The 21,036-nt window shown below is 42.3% G+C and overlaps 1 protein-coding gene across 1 annotated transcript in view; it reads right to left on the bottom strand.

The window, feature by feature from the left end:
- The window catches only part of SYNPO2 (synaptopodin 2), a 176,446-nt gene that overhangs the window by 61,326 nt on the left and 94,084 nt on the right, over nt 1–21,036 (bottom strand). The gene's annotated exons all lie outside the window — the stretch shown is intronic.

Below are 21,036 nucleotides of genomic sequence, written 5' to 3'. Positions count from 1 at the left end.
AGCCACAATGCAAGTGTTAAATAGCCACACGTGGCTGGTGGCTACCATATTGGACAGCAAAGGTCCAGACAATAAATGATGAGGCAGTGACTCATGCAGAAATGGGAAGAATGGGATATGTTTATAAAGGATTTACAAGATGAATTTGACAGAAATTAGGAACTAATTTATATCAATAACGATATACTAGTTGAATATAAAGTTTTCTAGCTCAGGAAACCTGCAGATGACAGTTGCTCAGCCAAACCAGGGAAGCGAGTCTAGGGGAAATAAGAGAATGAATGTGTTTGGGACATGCTGAATTTGAGGCGTGTGGGGCCGCCATGACTGGGGGGTACAATAATGCACACACTAGATGTGAACAGCATATACTATATAATGCTTCTACGTGTCAAGGTCTGTTCTGTTGTTTGTATATGAACACATTTAATCCTCAAAACACTACAAGATGGCTTTTACTACTAACCCCCATGTTAACAAATGAGAAGAAAATCAGTCCTTTGACCCAGGTCTCATGGCAGAGCGAAGACTGAAACCCAGTCCGGTCTTAAGAGGCAAAGCTTCCAACCACAAATTGTACTGCCCCTCAAAAGCAGGGCCTCTGGAATCACACAAACCTACGTCCAAATAACTCCTCCTTCACTTACTAATTGTGTGACTTTGAGCAAGTTAATCACTGAACTTTAGTTTTCTCATCTATAAAATGGGAATCAGATGCCTGTCATAACCATGGTTGTTGAATGGAATGACTGACTGTCCCACGTGATGTATATAAAATGTTCATCAGAGTAGTAGGTACACAACAAATAGTGAACAGTAGCTGCTGTGATTATTGCTGGGCTTGGAACTCAATATAGAACTCCAAATTGGGCTATATATTTCTCTTCAAATACCTAAGACACTAACTGGTCTGAGTTTTCTTCTGAAGAAATGGCTTTGGCTTATTACAAAGATATTTATTAAAAGAACTTCACAGATGAGAGCTATAGGCGGGGGTCATTCTGCATAAAAGCTAAAATAATGATGGGCATTTAGACCCTGAGACAGCAGCTCTGAGCGTTCACGGCCCTTGGACACGGTGGAGAATTGTGCTGGAAGTAAAACCTTGTCCTTACCTTCGAGGAGTCTGCAAGAACAGACTGAATACATCATGAGAACACATTTGTTTGTGTGCACTTTTATTAATTAGTGATTTTAAAAAGCAAATAAAAATATTTATCAAACAGAGATCTACGGTTATTTGGTTAAAGTCCAAGAAAATTTAATCATAAGCTCTAGGGTTATCACATTTCCCCCACAGATAATCTCATTCTTGTATGGGCAGGCATTTGGATACGAAAACAAAAGACAAATTAAATAAAATAAATAACCAAAAACCATAAACAGAGGACATCTTGCTCTGCGATCCCTGGCATTTGTAACTTTAGACTTCCAACATGTTAATGTTAATTACATACCATTTCCTGCCAAGCTTATGATCATGTGATCTAAATTTGCATTGTGATTAGCTTTGCCTTTCATAAAATACTCTGCCTTTTTCTAGATGAAGGGATGCTAGGTGCAGAACCTCTTAAACAGCCTTCAAGAAGACCTCAGCAGCCAGCTACCACTCAAACTCTTCTAAGCCCCCAGTCCATAGGTTGAATTAACAAGAATTCCATTGAGCCATCCAGTCCAATTCTCATTCCTTCCCTCAACACTTTAATTCCATTTAGGTGGTAGGTCTCCTCTTTCAAATCAAGGCTAAGCTAATCACCCACTTAATGCTGGGAATGCCGAGCTCATTTGATTCTTCTCATCTCAGATTCCGTCAGGAAGCCTGCCTAGGAAACCTCTCCTCTGCAAGATGTTCAAGTGGGCCACATACCTGGCTTGCCCAACAGGGACAGCAGATGAGTAACAAATGTGTTTATAGATTTTTCGGTGCTCCAGCTGTCGCTGATGTCAGTGTTTTCTGCTAAAATTGGTGTATTTTTTGCTGTTTGCCTCATCCCCTGGGCAGTTCAAGCATCACCAGCCAGGCCCAGTGGTTTGAGAAGGACTTGCTCCAGAAAAAGAGAGCAGATTATCAGTAGAAATAAGACTACTCCCCAGAATGTTGCCTAATATAGTGGCAATGACTGAGCCAGAGGCCTCCTAGAATGTTCAACCAAATGTTCAACAAGAATAAAGGGATTATTAATTAGTTCAAGGACAGTGCAAGAGACTATATAGATCATCCAGTTAGGCTTTAGCCCAACATGATGGGTTCTAAGACTAGGAGTAGCATTAAATCACTCTATGCTTCCATTATTGGAACTCTAGGGATTAAATCTGTTAATAGAATACATTTTCAACCCATCTGAATATAAACAAACATTCACTTGAGACTCTTCTACAATCTGGAAGATTCAAAATAATATATCAAAAGCAAAAATCATGTTATATATATTGAGAAGAAAAGTGTGGGGAGGGAGAAAAGACCCAGGAGTAGTTAAACAGGTTCTCAAACAGACTTTTAGAAACACCTTACTAAGCTGTAGGTTATGCAAGGAAAAACCTATGTCATGAGAGTCTGTAGGCTAAGAATTTTGTATGCTAAGAGAATCATGCTGGTAGAGCAAAATGGAGGAGGGAGGGAGGTTGTTGGCTCATACAGAAGCATTTGGTAAGAGGATGGACCCACGAATTGAGTGTTGAATTATTAGAAGACCTTTGAAATTCATGCAGACATATTAACAAGCTGCACTTGACAATTTGATCCAATGGAATAGTTTTTTTTCCTCTGAATTTTAAACCAAACTAAATCAAGAAAGGGTGTTAAAACAAGGTAAATTTGTCTGAAGGCAAAGGTTTCCAAATAAATATCAATTCTCTAAAACTGGATTTCTCTACAATGGCCAATCCCACATACTATCAGCTTTGCTGTTTCAGTTCCACATGGTAAAGGCTTTTTCCTTTAAAAAAGCGTGCGCGCACACACACACACACACACACACACTACACATCTGGCTTTCTGCTTTTAGTCTCTTCCTTCTTTAATGAATTTTGTAAATCAGTGTCAAATAGATTAATAAATATTTCTCTCATGTTGCTTTCCTACTCAAGGATTAATGCGGGCGCTTCCCGCTAACTCTCAGCTCTCCTCTGCTTTCAGTGGTCTTCTTAAGAAGGTGAACCTATCTCTGTCTGGAAGGTGAACCTATCTCTGGTTGGAATGAGACATCCTTCTCAACAACAGAAGATGTCTGAGCAGCAAGACAAGTTGAAGCCATGCAGAGGAGTAAGGATCCAAAACTTGGAAGACAGTTAAGAAGCACCATCAATGGGAGGGCTTCACGACAGGCTTGGAAATTTAGGCCAGGGCTGCTGCTCCAGTATAGGAGTTCCAAACCTAAAGGCCAGAGCAAGCCAGAGAGAAAATAATTGCAGGTCACGTGCATTTATGAGGTTGCTGAAGGTGAGCAGTTCATAAAGAGAGGTGAGGGTTGGGGAAGGGGGGGGTCCCAGATAACTGCCTAGAACAGCAAGTCTCAAAGTATGGTTCAAGGACCCTTGGAGGTCCCTGATACCCTTTCGGAGGGAGGGTCTGTGAGGTGAAGACGATTTTGTAGTAATAGTAAGGTATTTTTTGCCCTTTTCACTCTAATGAACATGCAAGGGAATTTTCCAGAAGCTGTATGTTCTATGTGACACTGGCTAATGGAAAGTGTGCCTCCCAAGCTGGAAGCCTCACTGTTACCCCAACTCTTCCATGTCCTCAACTCCACATCTTATCATATCCTGTTGCTTCTACCGCAGATCATCTCTTGAATCTGGTCCTCCCCACCACTGCCTTACTTCAGTCCTTCCCCGGACTGTTTTGGCAGCCTGCCATTTGACGGCCACCTTTAAAATCTTTTCATTTTGAATTCATTCTCCAGGGACGCCTGGGTGACTCAGTTGGTTAAGAGACTGCCTTTGACACAGGTCATGATTCCGGGGTCCTGGGATCAAGTCCTGCACCGGGCTCTTTGCTCAGCTGGGAGCCTGCTTCTCCTCTGCCTGCTTCTCCCTGTGCTTGTGCTATGTCTCTCTCTGACAAATAAATAAACAAAAATTTTAAAAAATAAATAAATAGATCCATTCTCCACAATCAAGTCCTACATCCACACTCCCTTGTACAAATCTGTGCAGTCTTGATTATGAACAGAACTAGATCTAGTCATATTCACATCACACAAGAGAGATCTTGCACGATCACCCCATCTGCCTTCCTCACTCCATCTCCTGCCCCCCTTCCCCACCCTCCCCTCCTTCCTCCAGCCTCAACTGCAGCCGCGATGAAGTTCTCCAGATTCTTAGAACATGCCAGATTCTTCAGTGACTCTGTCTTTTTCACATGTGAACTCTCCTGAATCTTTCATTGTTGAACTTTATTACGTACTATCCTCCCCCCTTTTAATTCTCTTCTTTCACTTGCTCAGTCCTGCCCTTCCCTGCTTCAGAGCAAATAAACACGTTATTTCTGCTTAGAATGTTCTTCCCTTCGCTTCTTTCATGATTTGGTCCTTCTCTTCCTTTGGTCCTTGGTTGATAATGGGCCAGATATCATACCAGCCCTTTCCCCAATAAATGCAGATATTAAAGGTACATGAGCTTCACATGTGGTTCTGCCCAAGCACCTCTGGTCAATGCAAAATGTCAGTGGCAAAGACGTATCTCTCTCTTTCTCTCCCTCTCCAACCCCTTTCTTTTCCATTTCTTGTCTGTCTCCTAAAGTCTGATCACTTCAGTCTTAAGGATCTCCGAGCTTTGACAGAAGGCTCGAGTTTGATGAAAATTTCTCTAGAAGAACACTGATGGCACTGATGATGAAGAGGTCAGGCAGTTCTCATCCTTATTAATTTTAAAAGGTTTTATTTATTTCTTTGACAGAGGGAGACACATCAGGAGAGGGAACACAAGCAGCAGGAGTGGGAGTGGGGAAGCAGGCTTCCTGCTGAGCAGGGAGCCCGATGTGATGCAGGGCTCCATCCCAGGACCCTGGGATCATGACCTAAACTGAAGGCAGATGCTTAAGGACTGAGCCACCCAATTCCCATCTTTAATTAAAAAAAAAAGAATAAGATGTGCTGAGTAAATGACTAGACACAGGACTGACTTACTCTTCAGGATCAAACAAAAATGTCATTTCCTAGGTGGAGGTTCCTCTCAAGCACCCATGGGTTCCTGTCCCCGAGCACCCATCACACTGCATATTCTGTGGTTATGGAGCATGGGATCAAATGTTTCCTGATGGTCTGTCATATGCAGTGTGGTGCTATGATTTTTTTTCTAATTTTATTTATTCATCAGAGAGAGAGAGCGCGCACACAGACAGGTGGATGGGCAGAGGCAGAGGGAGAAGCAGGCTCCCTGCTGAGCAGGGAATCTCATATGGGGCTCGATCCCGGGACCGTGGAATCATGACCTGAGCTGAAGGGAGACGCTTAACCGCCCAGATATCCCATGGTGCTATGATTTATGTGTTTCTCATTTTTTAAAAAATATTTTATTTATTTATTTGACAGACAGAGATCACAAGTAGGCAGAAAGGCAGGCAGAGAGAGAGGAGGGGAAGCAGGCTCCCTGCTGAGCAGAGAGCCCATTGCGGGGCTCAATCCCAGGACCCTGGGATCATGACCTGAGCTGGAGGCAGAGGCTTTAACCCACTGGGCCACCCAGGTGTCCCTGTGTTTCTCATTTTATTCTTTCAACAATCCTAAGAGACAGATATTACTTTCCAAATTACAGACTGAGGAAACAGACTCAAAATACCCAAGTCATTCTATCAATCATAGCTAGCAAAGCCTGTATCCAAAACTAGCTCCATTTCCCTCTTTTGCAAAATTCCTTTTCATTAAACCATGCTGCTATATGGTATTTAGCTTGAGGTCATAATGTATTGGTTTCCAGTTAGTCTCACCTCTGGACACGGGGACCACGTACATTCATCTTTGTGTTCCTAGCACTGGGCATGGTGTCTGCCGTCCAACCGTTAACATCTGAATTAAAGAATACATGAAGGAATGATGCGGGTCTGTCTACCGCTGGACAGTGGACTTGGCAGCCTCAAGGTCTCAAGTTTTGCTTTCAAGGGGCTGTTGGTATTGACCATGCACCCCCTGGAGAGCTGCTGCTGAGGTCTCTGCCTGGAAACAACTCAGGTGTCCTCCAGATCCCAAAACCCTTAACCCGACCACCTGTTTTTTCTGTCTCTGCCACAAGATTCTCAGATACTGAGTGCAGTTCATCTATTTATGCTTCATGGGGTATTTCTATCTTGGTGATCAATCTATTACCATAGAGGCATGACTACATGACACATTTTTTTTTTAAGATTTTATTTATTTATTCGAGAAAGACAGCATCAGAGCACAAGTGGGGTGGGGGCAGAGGGAGAAACAGACCCCCTCTACTGACCAAACCCAACAAAGGGGTCATCATGACCTGAGCTGAGGGCAGATGCTTAACCTGCTGAGCCACCCAGGCACCCCAACATGACACATTCTTTTATCACTTGGAACATAAACTGCTTTTCTTTATTTGCAGTTGAAGTCACTGCTACCAGAGACTGTCAGCCAACAAGGTGAGCCCATGACTCTGACAGAATTTGGGGGAAATCAAAAATAGCATAGTCTCTGTCTTCTGATGCTTTCAGGATTGCAAGGAACATATGAGCACACATGAGACAATTAGAGAATGATACAAACAAGTTTAGAGTCATATGCCAATTTGAGTCACAGTTTGAGGAACTGGCTCTCGGTCTCAAGCTTGCCAAAGCCTTAGCACTCTCAGTTGCTCTCCAGAAATCTCTGCAATGCTGTTCACACCCCTAGAGGCTGACAAGTCTCTTCCCCAGCAATGGGCACAGGGTCTCAAAGGCATAATTATGACCCAGGGTCTGACGCTTTCAAGTATTTTCAGAGGCTTCTGGTGAGAGCACCAGGTTAACACAGCCAGTATGATTCATCCCAGACCAGGCTGAGATGCTTTTCCTAATCAACTCCTCTGTATGTAAGCATGAAATTATGCAGCCAAGATCACTGGTTCCAGTGTTTCATATGCATTTCCAAAGACCAGTTCTGGCTAATTCAATGACTGCTTTTTTGTGTGACCATCCTATTGTGTTTTGGGGGTTTTTTTTGGGGGGGGGTTTGTTTGTTTGTTTGTTTTGTTTTGTTTTTTTAAGAGAGAGCACACGAGGTGGGGAGAGGGAGAGAAAATCTGAAGCAGACACTGTGCTGAGCCCAGAGCCCAATGTGGGGCTGCAATCTCACGACCCTGAATCACACCTGAGCCAAAACCAAGAGTCACCTGCTTAACTGACTGCGCCACCCAGGTGCCTCCTTTTTTAATCAAAGAAGGGAACTAACTGCTTGAGTAGCTGCCATCATTAATACCACCTGAGTGTTCTTCTAGAGAAGTTTCAATCAAAGTTGAGCCTTCTGTCAAAATTTGGAAACTTAAGATCAAAGGGATTAGACTTTGGGAAAGAAAGTTTTAAAAAATAGAGAAAGGAGGAGAGAGTGAAAAGGAAAGAAAGAGAGGAGGGGTGTATGTTGCCTACTGAGGCTCCTTAGCTATTGACTTTTGCAGAAAAGCCCAAAGGGCGCTTGGGCAGAGCCTAATGTGAGCTTCATGTAGCTGGAACGGGGCTGGGAGGGAAAGAGGCTGGAGGTCTGAGCTCTAACTCCTCATTATAACGTAAATCGAATCCTTTCTTCTCTCGAAATGAAAGCGAAGGCCACTTATTAATTTACAAATAAAAGTCCAAATTCTTACAGAATTTCTTCAGAATAACTTATAGACTCACTGGAGTTCTTCTAAAGGAAATGTTGGATGTACTTTCCAAAATGTCAGTTCGAAATAAAACAGAATCCAAATGTCCCACCTCGCGGTGTCCAAGCAAGTCCTATTTTTAGGATGAGGTGTCACTCAACCTGCTTAAAAGGCCATGCTAGGAGCCCTCTGCTTTTAGGGAAGTTCGCAGCTCTTCTTGGAGCGGGCCTGTTTCATTTCACACATATAGGCCTCTTGATTAATATACCTTCTTCCCATTCCCCAGGGTGGGGGGAGGCTTCACTCCCAAGTCTAAAAGTTTTCTTAAACACATGACAATGTACAATATAAAGACCTAAAAACAAAACCAAAACACAACAAATAAGACAAGAAGACACACAGATGTACATGCACATAAATTAACGTTAATGAGATATGGACAGATATAGTTTATGTAATATTTGCTCTAGCTGGTCATATAAACAAGATTAGAATAAGTTTGCCCATAAAATCAAGTGTGAAAATTGAGGCAGTGTGAGACCAGTGGCAAAAGCATGCTGTTATATTTGACTTCGAATCCATACTCTTGCATGTATTAACTGTGTAGTAACTGTGTCACCATGGGAAAAATAATGATTATTTTAACTAATATTGACTGAGAAGTTGTTACATGTCAGGCACCGAGCTCATTAATTCACATTGCATAAATTGATGGAGTCATTTTCCTTTTCTGCAGAGTAACAAGGATAAGCTGTACTTAATACATCATTGTGAAGAACAGAGAAAATGCATATAAAACACCTAAACATGGAGTGACTATAAAAATGGGTATTTGAAAAATAAAAATAGCCCTACTCGGATATTTAAACCACAATCTAATTTTTTCTTCTCTGAGATCCATCAGTCATAAGTAAAAGAAATCTAGAAGTAGCAATTCTGGTGCGTAATAGGAGTTTTAATCAGTGAAGGAAATAAAATTTAAAATAATTAAAGCCACATTATCTTTAAATCAAAGTGAAATTCTAAAGATTTAAATTATTCAATTTCTCTTTCATGTTATTTGTATGAGACATTCCACGTTATAAGAGAAACTGTATTATATTATGGACTTAGAAGAAAATTATTAGGCCTTAGTTCTTGGTCTGTTCTAACTTTATTTAAAGTCATTCTATGAACTTGATCTAGTAAATCAACTTTTTCCCATGCTCATTTGGATATCTATAATCAACTCATTATAGATGTTTCTTATTTGTAATTTCACCTTAACAATGGCAGGAGAATGACATATCTAAAGAAGTCTTGGTCTTGGTATAATTCAGGAAAACTGCGGTAGTTTTATTGAGACATATAACACGTTTGCAACACACATGAATGGACAAAAGCACCCACCGGAATCTTCTGGCCCTGTCAGTGATGTTGAGAGGGGAAGTTGTTGGAAGCTTTAGGGGGCAATATCAATAGCTCACTGAGTAACATTCTGTTTCCTGGTTCCTCTGATCCAGCCAGGGCATTTATTTAATGGCTGCATGAGATGGAAAAAGGAAGAACATGTTCCAACATTAAGCCTGAAATAGAATGTCGAACAATGTGGAGGTAAAATTACTGGCCCCAATCTCTCTCAGCAAAGGACCAGACTCTCTGTCAACCCAAGGTGATTTGGATTAATTCTAAATCCAGCCCACTTACAGACCAGAGAGAAAGGAAATGGCCACAGGTGTCTTTTATCACCTCTCAAACCTGGGGTGGGCCAGCGATGCTCCCTGTAGATACCTCTGGGGCCACAAATAGTAACTGAAATCAGGGTCAAGTTTTGGGGCTACTTTAAAAACAATATGAAATCTAAGAAAAAAAGAAGACCAAATTTTTTTTCAGTTCTTAGCCATGGGAGTTTTATCCAGATACGGATTCCTTCCGGGTAGTCTGTGACAGTTGAATTCTGATTTTCAGAAGCCAGCACAACCTGTATGCTAACCTACAGGACACTGCGCATAGACAGCCCAGTTTGAGTGGGCATTTTTAAAAATGTAGTTGAACTAATTTTCTATCTTTCATTCGTAAAAAAAAAAAGTAAACTGGCTAAAAAAGCAAACTGGGTTTGTACACACATGGTTATGGTTTCCACTGTGACTGTTAGAAAATAAATAAAAATACTTGAGTCAGTAAATGTGGCCTGTGGCACAAAAATATTCTTTCTGTCTATTGGTTTTAGGAAGAGGTATAGTGTTGGGGGTCATAGGGTGGAAGTAAATAATCATCCTCACATATCAAAGGATTTTAGACTGTGAAAATGAATGCCATTTATGCTGAGGACAGAGGTTTTGAGTATACGTGGATAGAAAGCATAAAAGGAAAAGATTTCTTTCAGAGAGTCACATACTTGTGTACAGAATTTTTTAAGATTTTATTTATTTATTTGACAGAGAGAGAGCACAAGCAGGGGGAGCGAGCGGCATGCGGGGACAAAAGGAGAAAGCAGGCTTCCCGCTGAGCAGGGAGCCCGATGTGGGGCTCGAGCCCAGGACCCCAAGATCATGACCTGAGCTGAAGGCAGCCACTTAACCGACTGAGTCACCCAGGCGCCCTTGTCTGCAGAATTTCTTTAATTCAACGGAAGTCCAAGGAAAACCAAACATTATGAGAGCCACAATGTCAAGCTAAGATCACCAAATAGCCAGTCACGCTGGAGGAGCTGGCCAAGCCCTATTCCTCTTAACTTCGTTAAGGGCTACAGAATTATGTAATATATGGTGGTATTGATGTGAAATAGAGCTCAGCAACCTGGCATGACCACAAAGGCAGCAAACTGTGGACAGCATGGCACACAGGGATGATATAAGGTCACTGAACCAAGTTCTGTCCCAGCCAGCAGTTGTTAAATCAGACACTTCTGGACACCTATTTGGCATTCAGTAAATACTTGTTGATTAACTGATTGACTTACTGATTGACAAAATGGCCACTGGGAATGCCAAGCTGGATGACAGGGCTTTTGACATTAACTCTATTAATATGTCAGAGTCTTAGGCAAGTCTCAACATTCTCCTGCCTCGGGATCCCCATGTCTACAACGCAGGGATAATCACTTGCCCACAGCAGTTACAGGAAAAGAGAGAAAAGTGAAAAAAGACGAGATTATTTTTGACGGCTGAGGCACTCCGTCGGCAGGGTGCCAGCACCAGCTTCTGCAAGGAATCAGAGCTTGACGGCTCGGCTGTCAACCTCCCGAAAGGAGAGACAGAGGGCAAGTCCTGTTCCAGGAGCAAGAAGCACAGCCAGGGACACGGAGCGGGCTGGGCCGCGGGGTGGAACGGCTGGCAGAGGCCGAGGAACACCGAGCACACAGGCAGGGTTGCGCTGAAGAAACCTCAGGGATTCTCTCCACTCAAACCTTCCCCCTAAACCCTGCCAAAGCCTACAACAGCAAAGGCTCTCAAAACCCAGTGTAAGGATCACCCTCACCCGAGGTGCATGCTTAAATTACAGATTGCCAAAACGCACTCCCAGAGATGCCGAACCAGCAGGTCTCAGTTGGAGCCAAGCAATTTACATTTTAGTGAGCTCTCCAGGTGCTTCTGCGGCAGGTGGGTGTGGGACCAGATGTGAGGAAGCACTGACCACGGAGGGAATCATCAACATTTGTATTTCCTGAGAGCAATGACAAACACCAGCGAAGACACAAAGGGCTCCCTCTCCAAACAGTTTTCATTTTGGTGGTGTCTGCGGCCAGCAACCTTCAGAAACCATTACTGGAGAACCCATCATGCAAAGAGCATTGAACTAAGGGGTGCAAAACACACACAGATAAGAACAGTCACGTGCATGGGCATAGGCTGGCTCCGACAGAACCAAGAGCACAGTCCAGGAACCTACGGAAGAGGAGTGGTTTTACATGCTGGGGTCCGGGAAAGCACTTCGGAACTGGTGACATCAGAGGGCAAGCTGGAAGGAAGGAAGGACAGTGTCTGGTATGAAGCAGGACGCCTCAGGCAGATGGGATGGTTTGAACAAGGGCATGGAAGGCTTGGAATCCAGAGTAATGGCACGTGACTGGGCTGTGCAGTGGAGACAGGAGACAGAAAGAGCAGACTAGAAGGATGGGTGTGGCCAGACCTAAGGAAGCTTTCAATGATGGGATGAAGTCTGGTTTGGTTTTGAAGTCAATGCATGCAGGATTTTGAGCAGAAGAATAACTGAAAAAAAAAAAGTTTATTTTTCTAAACTTAGTTGGCAATACCTGTTTAACTTAAACATTATTTTTGTTTTAATTGTTTTTTTTAAGCAGGCTCCATACCAGGTCCACATGGAATCCAACATGGGGTTTGAACTCAGGACCCTGAAATCAAGACCTGAGCTGAGACCAAGAATCAGTGGCCTAACCAGCTGAGCCACCCAGGCACCCCTAAACATTGTTAATACCCAATATATTCACGGGGCACAGAATTTTAAAGGAATAAGATGGTATATAAGTGTAAATGTCCCCTCCCTTCCACTCTTGTTCCCCAGCCATTTATTTTGGAAGCAACTAATGATACCCGTTTCTTTTGCATTGCGGAGACTGTTGGGAAATAGCTAATGGCCAAATTGATTGGGCTGGAACAAGGAAGAAAGAGATGAATGACAGAGACAACAGTTTGGTGATGGTTTCAATTCCAGGTGATGGTGGCTTGAAGTGCAGCACTGTCACTTGAATACAAGGGAGATTCTGCAAAATCATTTCCTAATCCCTTAAGCTCATGTCCAATCCATTTACAAATGGCACAGAAGGAGTCGATGATGACTGAAATTTTGTCTTGAGACTTGAGGGCTAGTAGGATGGGAGAATGAGTTTGGGACAGAGAGAGGGGGAGGCTGTGCAGCAAAGTGAGATACAGGACATGTGGACATGACAGCTGTTCCATTGGAAGGTGAGGTACACAGCTTGGCAGATAAATGCATATGGGACACCAAGGGCAAGGAAGTGGTAGTTAAAGCTGTAGGTATAGATAAGCTCAGGAAAAGAGGACCCAGAAGATCGAAGGGATGAGTACTGAAAAAATCCCTACATGTAAGAGGGAAGGAGAAGAAATGGGGCCAACAGAGACTGAGGAGAAAAGGTCAGAGAGCTAGTATGTGGCTTCCCTGAAGCCAAGGGAAGAAAGAAATTCAAAGAGAGAAGTGGGGGAACTGTCATTGACGCCACCACGGTGATAGGTGTGTGATGTTGTAAAGAGAAGAGCGGGAAGAAATCACTGGCCACCTGGTGATGAGCAGATTACTAACGAACTTTAAAGGGTGGTTTGTGAAGAGTGGGAGTGAGGTGAATAGCGTAAAGGCACTGAGGGATGTGGTGGCCCAGCGTAGACCTTTCTTTCAAGAATCTGCCACAGATGGAGGAGAAAGGATTAGAGCTGGAAAGGTGAATAAGGTGGAGAAAGAACTTTTCCTCAAGTGTGGGAGAAAAGAGTGGGGTTAGGGACATATTTGATGGAACAAGATCATGGAAGAGATTGAAGGAGAAAAAACTAAGTGAAGAGAGGAAAGCCAGGGAGTTCGCACCCAATCGCCTTGGCCATCTCAGCAAAGTAGCGGAGGTCACCTCCGTGCCCCAGGGAGAAAGAGTTTGGTTTTGGAGGTTTGCCAAAAAATACAGAAAGGAATTTGACAGCATATGGACTTGAGATGAAAGAAGGGATTTTCAAAAGGCACTGAAGGTCCAGCTGAGGTCATACTAAAGAAGCTCCTCTAGGAGTTGTTTCCAGATCTTTCCTCCAGTTCCTCGTCACAATCACAACCTTGAAAAAACAAAAACAAAACAAACAAACAAAAAACCCCATGTATCAAGTTAAGATTTGCTTCTTCAGAAATCCACATCTTCCACATCTGGGAAATGTATTCAAGAACTACCATGTTCTTTCTATGGCCCGTACAGAGAAGCAGAGGAAGGAATACAGAGTGCCTTCCAGACAGGTTTCTGGGAGTCAGTTATCTGTCTCTTCTTTAGATAGCTTATGCAGTGATATGTGGAAAGAGAACATCAATATCTCAGGCTGATCAAGTGCAATTTCTTAATTAATGTCATGTGAAAACTACCGAAAGGTAGGGTGCCTGGGTGGCTCAGTTGGTTAAGCAACTGCCTTTGGCTCAGATTGTAATCCTGGAGTCCCGGTATTGAGTCCCGCATCAAGCTCCCTGCTTGGTGGGGAGTCTGCTTTTCCTGCTGACCTCTCTCCTCTCATGTTCTCTCTCTCTCTCCCTCAAATAAATAAATTAAAAATCTAACAACAACAACAACAAAAAAAAACTATCAAACGGTATTTACAAACAATATATTGGCGAGGGTTGGAGATGAATGGAGTTAATATAGTTCCCTATGACTTGGGTCAATGTAGACATTTCCCTACAAATCACTGCTCGTGATTCTCCAAAGACAGAGTGCGATGCCTTTCTACTTTTCTTTCCCTCTAAACTTCCCCTTTTTCTCTTCTCTTGCCCATCCTGGATTGACTCCCAAGATACAGAATAAAGGCAGAGAGGCAGTTTTCCTCCTTAGTGTCAATCTGTCCACCACTGCATCGCCAGATCCCAGGAGAGCGTGGAAGGGAAAGTGCAGGTGTCCGTCTTCAAGTCTGGGTGTATCCTTGGCTGGGAGTCCCCACTGTCCCTCTACAACGAGAGCTGGTGAGCATGAACATGCAGAGTGATTATGAGCCAATCGATGCCACTGGGTTCATAGATATCAACTCCCTTGGGCTGAAGAACTACAGTCACCTCCAGAGCAAGGTCACTACCAAACAGACGACTGACAATGAGGAGCTGGGCCTCCTCATTTGCCCATCTCTCAAGTACAGGCACGAATTGTGATAATTTGTAATTGTGACTTGTTCTCCCAGGCTGGTAGCCTGGTGGGGGCTCCAGGCCCCAGCTTTGTTCCTTGCCCCCCTGTAGCCTGCCGAAGTGGTCATCGGAGGGAAGGGTGGGAGAAGCTGCAGTGAGGAGATGTAAAATGACAATTAAAAAAAAGATACATGAGGGAAAAAAAATCGAGGTAGTAAGAGGGACATGTTAGTCATGAAAAACCATGTCCTAGGAGAAACATAAGGACTTGCAAACATATCCAGGATTGTATTCCCAGGTCAGTTGTTCAGTATATTTCATTTAAGATATTTTATTTATTTGACAGAGAGAGAAAGAGAGAGCATAAGCAGAGGGAGCAGTTGCAGAGGGAGAGGGAGTAGCTGTTTGGCAGGGAGCCTGATGTGGGACTCGATATCCGGACACTGAGATCCTGACCTGAGCCGAAGGCAGACGCCCAACCGACTGAGCCACCAGGCACCCCTATGGGGTATATCTTAGTTTAGTCTTTTTTGTTTGTTTTTTTCTGTCTGGAACCCCCTTATTTTGATGAGATCACTTGGTTTTACGCATTTTATTTTTTAACTAAAAAAATGTTTTAAGTTTTTACCTTAATTCCAGTTAGTTAACATAAAGTGTTTTATTATTTTCAGTTATATAATATAGTGATTCAGAACTTCCATACAGCAAACACCCTGTGTTCATCGCAAGTGCATTCCTTAGTCTGCATCACCTATTCCATCCATCGCCCCCAACCTCCTCCCCTCTGGTAACCCTCTGTTTGTTCTCTGTAATTAAGAATCTGCTTCTAGATTTGCGTCTCTCTCTTATTTTTTTTTCACTTTGCTTGTTTGTTTCTTAAACACATGAATGAAAGCATATATTTGTCTTTCTTTGACTGATTTATTTCACTTAGCATTACATTCTAGATCCATCCATGTCCTTGCAAAGATTTCCTTCCTTTTTTATGGCTGAATAATAAAATGGAATAATATTCCATTATCTATCTAATCACTCTATCTATACCACTTCTTCCCTTGCTATTCAGTGTTTCTTCAGTGAACACATGGGGAGCTTCTTCCTTGGCTATTGTAAATAATGCTGCTACAAACACTGGGGGTGGGGGGGGCAGGTATCCCTTTGAATTAGTGCTTTGTATTCTTTGGGTAAATACCCGGTAGTGCGATTGCTGGATTGTAAGGTAATTCAGTTTTTACCTTTTTGAGGAAGTTTTCCACAGTGGCTGCACAGTATGCATTTTCACCAACAGGAGAGCCCTCGCTTTTAAATCTTTTTCATGCAAATGGTTTATATTGTGCCTGACTGCAAGCAACTATGTTATGTAAGAACATGATGTAGGTACTTTTAAAATTAGACATGTATTCCTTCATCCTTAAATTTGAAATGACTTCCAGGGAGTGTTTTCTCATTATTTGTGGTTTATTCCCTGAATTACAGCGATATGTATATGAAAGTCACAGCGCTGAGTTCCTCCTTGTGCTACGGGAATCAGGTGCTCAAAAAACATGTTCCCAAGGCTATGCTGCCCTCAAGTGGTCGAATTAGAGAATAACCAACAACCAACTGTGTGTGCGTGTGTGTGCGTCTGTGTGGGTGTGTGTGTGCGTGCGTGTGTGTTTGTGTGTGTGTGTGTTTCTGGATGGAAATTCCAATCTGACCTGTTATGATTTAAGCATTAGCTCCTGACAAAGAAGGAAAAATGGATAGGATAGGATAGGATAGGATAGGATAGGATAGGAAAGGAAGAAAGATGGGAGAGAGGGAAGGAGGGAGGGAGAAAGATTATTATGTGCCAAATCTGAGGGGCATGAAAAGGAAGATTTTAGGTCTCAATATTCCTCTAAAAGGTATAGGAGTAAAAAGTACAATCACAATCACAACAGCCACAAGCTAGTTTGGGTTAATGATAGGGTAATTGGCTGCATGCATGTGGCCATGGGGTGGCAGCTGTGCGACAGAAGTTGAATTGGCTCTTTTAGGCCTTTGGGGCCAATCCTCAGCTGTTCTAGAGCAACCCCCTCATCAGAACTCATGACATCATCTTCCATAACTAAGGATTACGGTTGTTTGGACACAATGCACTCAGGGAAAACTCTTGCTCTTGTGGCCATGACCTCAGAAGGGAGGCCAGTAATTATTGTGATTACATTAACCATAAGGAAGGCTGTGGAGGATGGTATTAATGTGGATGGCTTCTAATGGTAGCTCTGGGGGACTCTGTGCTAACTGGCCACCTTCGAGGCCCTCTAATGTGTGGTTAGCTTCCCGGGTTGCTGATGGAGAAAGGAGACCACCCATCAAAGTAACCAGCAGACTCAGGGCTTGCTGGGCAGTTCTGGGCTGAACTTACGAAGCAGGTGGGTTGCCAGGCTGTAGGGAAAGCACAGCATGGAACAGGTGGGCCAGCTAAAAATGGACAATGGGCTGTCCCTTGTGGTTTGCCACACTGTTGCTGGTACTTTGGTGATTTCATTGAATTGTGAATCTCCTTCAATAACAAAAGATAAGTAACAAGGAAAACACTAGTTCTCATACACTGCTCTTGGGCACAGAGAGGAACTGTGCTAGTCCAGTGAGTAGAAACGAACTCCTTATTTAGCAGTATTTGTGGGTAAAGTGCTGGAAAGGACTCTGTGCTTCATAAGCTGGGATCTCAAATCAACTCTGTCACAAACTCATTACATGACCATGAGGGAGTCACCTAATATTTCTGGGCTTAGTTTCTTCATCGGCAAATTGTAACATTTAGTTCAAATTAGTGGTTTGCAGGGCGCCTGGGTGGCTTAGTGGGTTAAGCCGCTGCCTTCGGCTCAGGTCATGATCCCAGGGTCCTGGGATCGAGTGGGATCGAGCCCCGCATTGGGCTCTCTGCTCAGCAGGGAGCCTGCTTCCTCCCCTCTCTCTGCCTGCCTCTCTGCCTGCTTGTCATCTCTCTCTGTCAAATAAATAAATAAATAATCTTAAAAAAAATTAAAAAAAAAATTAGTGGTTTACGGACCGGTGTGTGGATTCTCATGATAGCCTCTTGGGCTATCACCAGGCTCATGGTCCCTTCTTCCCTCCCTCTTCACTCAACCAGGCCCACTTGATCCATTTTATAAATGAGACTTTGAAAACCAATGGATTAGGGGGTCTATATATCTTTCCTTTCCAGCTATACTACATTGTGATAGGAAAAGACGCTCGAAATGGTGATGGTGACACTTATTGATGAAGTTCTTTTTCTTTTTTTAGTGAAACTTTTAAAAAATTATTGAGGTATAATTTACATACAGTGTGATATTAATTTCAGGTGTACAATATAGTGATTCAATACTTCCATACATTTCTTAGTGCTCATCATGACAAGTGCACTCTTTTTTTTTAAATATTTTTTTAGTAATCTCTATACCGAACATGGGGCTTGAACTAATGACCCCAAGATCAAGAGTCACATGTTCTTCTGACTGAGCCAGCCAGACACCCTCTTAATACCCCCTTATCTGTTTCAGCCATCCCCTCGGGCAACCACCAGTTTGTTCTCTATAAAAGAGTCTGGGTTTTTTTTTTCCCTTTTTTGTTTATTTGTTTTGTTTCCTAAAGTTTGATTTGAGTAAAATCATGTGGTATTTGTCTTTCTCAACTGACTTATTTCACTTAGTATAATACCCTCTAGTCCATCCATGTTGTTGCAAATGGCAAGAATTTAATCTCTTTTTTTAATGGCTGAGTAATATCCCATTGTGTGTGTGTGTGTGTGTGTGTGTGTGTGTGTGTGTGTATAACATCTTCTTTATCTCTTCACCTATCAATGGATATTTGGGTTGCTTCCATATCTTGCCTATTGTAAAAAATGTTGCAAAAACCATAAAGGTGCATATATCTTTTTTTTCATTATTTTTTAAATTTAATTTATTTTCAGTGTAACAGAACTCATTGTCTATGCACACCCAGTGCTCCATGCAACACGTGCCCTCCACAATACCCACCACCTGGCTCGCCAAACCTCCCACCCCCCACCCCTTCAAAACCCCCAGATTGTTTTTCAGAGTCCATTGTTTTTCATGGTTCATCTCCCCTTCCAATTTCCCACAACTCCCTTCTCCTCTCCATCTCCCTATGTCCTCCATGTTATTTGTTATGCTCCACAAATAAGTGAAACCATATGATAATTTACTCTCTCTGCTTGACTTATTTCACTCAGAATAATCTCTTCCAGTCCCGTCCATGTTAATACAAAAGCTGGGTATTCATCCTTTCTGATGGAGCCATAATATTCCATAGTGTATATGGGCCATATCTTCTTTATCCATTCATCAGTTGAAGGGCATCTTGGTTCTTTTCACAGTTTGACAATTGTGGCCATTGCTGCTATGAACATTGGGGTACAGATGGCCCTTCTTTTCACTACATCTGTATCTTTGGGGTAAATACCCAGTAGAAGGTGCATATATCTTTTCAAATTAGTGTTTTCAAATTAGTGTTTTCTTTGGTAAATATGCAGTAGTGTAATTACTGGATCATACAGTAATTCCATTTTTCATTTTTTGAGGAACTTACATACTGTTTTCCACAGTGGCTGCACCAATTTGTTTTCTGCTGACAGCCATATAGGTTCCTTTTTCTCCACATCCTCACCAACACTTGTTATTTCTTTTTTTAAAATCTTAAATGAAATCACATATGGCTCTAAATCCAAACATTTTCTCATGAAATGAGTCCAAACTGACTCTCGAATGATTCACATGTATGTGTTGGAAGAGAAGAGAAGAAGGAAGGAGTATGAACCACTGTGCTCCCACAGCAAACTGAAGGACACAGGCCGAGGAAGGAACTAGCTAGAACTTACCAAGCAAACACCACACAGTTCTAGGAGTGTGGGAATGTGTATAATTATGGTTATACCCTGACAGGAAAGCCAGCCAGAAAATGGTCATGGCTGAGGGATGGTCTGGAAAAAGTAGAGCACAGGCAGAACAGTATCTCTTGTCACTGTGTACCTCAAGAATATATATTATAAGGTCTTATATATTATGAAGAAAAATATACTAAAAAATTGAAAAATCAATATTTCTAGAAAATAGAGAAAACAGTTCTACTACACTGTACATGGGCATATGTATCACTATTAGTAGCAGCCTTCATTAATAAAATTAACATGATTTGTTTTCATCTAAGAAATTCTCCTCTTAAGTTATTTAAAAACAGGATACAATATAAAATGTGTACAACTTTATTTCTTAAACACTAAGAGTATCTTTTCCTCTGTAGTGTTTAATTCAGGGTGATATAAGTGTGGATGAGTGATAGCTGGGCTCGTCTCCTCTCTCAGTAACATGGGATACAAATTAAGCAACAGACAAGGAACTCAGAATCATGAAATATCCAATGTTGTAGTTCAGGTCTCCTGAGCAACTGCAGAAAAAAATGTCTGTCCTCTCGGTGGTTTCATATCTCTTGATATACTTATCAAGAGATTGTGATTTATGAAAGTAATTGCCCAAACTATAGTTTATAGATACATGAATTTCTGAGGTTTGATTTGCATACCCTCCATTGATGCCTCTACTGATATCCCTTTATTGTGTTAAAAATGTAGCATAGATAAATAGAATACTCATTCAGTGAACAAATATTTATTGCACACACATTATGGGAAAGGCATTGAAGTAAATAATATGGATATACAAAGTTGGACCAGGCATAGTCCTTGCCCACCAAGTGCATATAGGCTAGTAAAAAGCGTTGTGTGTGAGCAACTATAAAATAAGGCAGTATATGGTTACTATTAGAAACACAGGTTAATAATATGTGCTTCTGATAGAAAGCTGAGGGTAGGATTTTAAGTAATTTGCTCAGGAAATGAATTATGAAGTAAATTGCATTTGGTCTGGGCCTTGAAGCATACATAAAATTTTGTAGGTAAAGATGGGAAGAGAGAACGTGCCAGGCAGGAATGGCATGAGCAAAGCTGTGGCCGTAGGAAAGCCTGGCCCATGTTCAAGGGACTGTCAGGATGGTGGAGGGGTGCAGAGGGAGTGGGAGGGACAGGAAAGGAGGAGAAGGCACGTCTGGACAGGTAGGTCAGGATTATATTATAGAGCTATGTGTATTTTGTGCCGAGGGGATACGAGGCGTTATTGGGCTGTAAGCATGGAAACAAGGTACAGAATGATTTAAAAGGTATGTGACAATCCAAGAATGCCTCTAGAAGTCCATCATGTTAGTCCAGCTGTACAAATGATAAAGGTGTGAGCTAGAGTGGATAGCATTGGAAATGGTATGTGACTGTGTGTGTTCGTGACAGGGGCAGTGTTATTGAAAAATGGAATTGAACTCAAGGCCACTACAGAGGGTAAAACAGATGGGATAAGAGGGAAGAGGTTAGAGTCCTCCACATAAAAGGTTACAGCCATTTTCAAC

Source organism: Mustela nigripes, chromosome 1 (assembly GCF_022355385.1).
Source record: "Mustela nigripes isolate SB6536 chromosome 1, MUSNIG.SB6536, whole genome shotgun sequence".
Taxonomy (NCBI): Eukaryota; Metazoa; Chordata; class Mammalia; order Carnivora; family Mustelidae; genus Mustela; species Mustela nigripes.
Note: the sequence above shows the minus strand (reverse complement) of the source record. Positions and strands in the feature narration are given on the sequence as shown.